An 864-nucleotide genomic window follows, 5' to 3' on the forward strand; every position below is an offset into this window, starting at 1 on the left:
AACCATATGTAGGCCACGACCAAAACAAAGTTTTCCAAAAAAAAGTATCAATCTCATAGAATATCCCTTTCTAGAAAACTCTGCGTACGCTATTGCTATTGGTTGTAGCCTTGTAAGTATTGTGGTATCGATCGAAGCAAATATTATTTAGACTACAAGCGATCGTCGGCAAATAACTCATTAAAAACTGCATCACTTTCGACGATGAACACACAGTTTAAACAAAACTCCCTCAAACATTGCACTTTAGCCTTGTTGTAAAAAAGAAACACTATTTTTTTAACTAGAAGTTAAGTAGTTTGACTTTCAGTAACAGTCGTATCCGGGTTCCAAGTGGTAATGAAAGTGTGGGTTGAGGTTTTTTCAAGAGGCGGCAAAGTTGTCCGCTTTTTATTTGCATCCGCATCCTTCAAAATAAACGTGATTGCTTTTGAAGCTGCGAATTGTCCTTTCGCCGCAGAAGCTTGTGCGGTCCCTTTTATATTTAATCGTTGCATCGGTAGTCTACATGCTGCTTTCGGCTGAAGTTTGCATGATTCGTAAGCTTTGTTCGATGTCACCACCTCTTGCTTGTCTGCTGCTTGTTCTACAATGCAAACTTTGCATTCATTTATAGTTCTCAGTTGAGGTGGTTTTGAGACTTTTGAAAACTTTTTTATTCTTTTGTAGGAGATTGACGCCTTCTGGAATACAGCTGACTTGGTGTCATAGCCTTCGCTTTCACAAAATTGTAAAAACTTGTTCAAAATGTCTACCGATTTTGAAGTTTCATTTTTTTGGTTGGTACCGTATTTCCAAGCCACGTTTTGACGCGCTTGAGTCTTGATTTGCGAAACGTTAAAAAAATCTTTTGCAGCGTTTTTT

Source organism: Aplidium turbinatum, chromosome 13, assembly GCF_918807975.1.
Source record: "Aplidium turbinatum chromosome 13, kaAplTurb1.1, whole genome shotgun sequence".
NCBI lineage: Eukaryota > Metazoa > Chordata > Ascidiacea > Aplousobranchia > Polyclinidae > Aplidium > Aplidium turbinatum.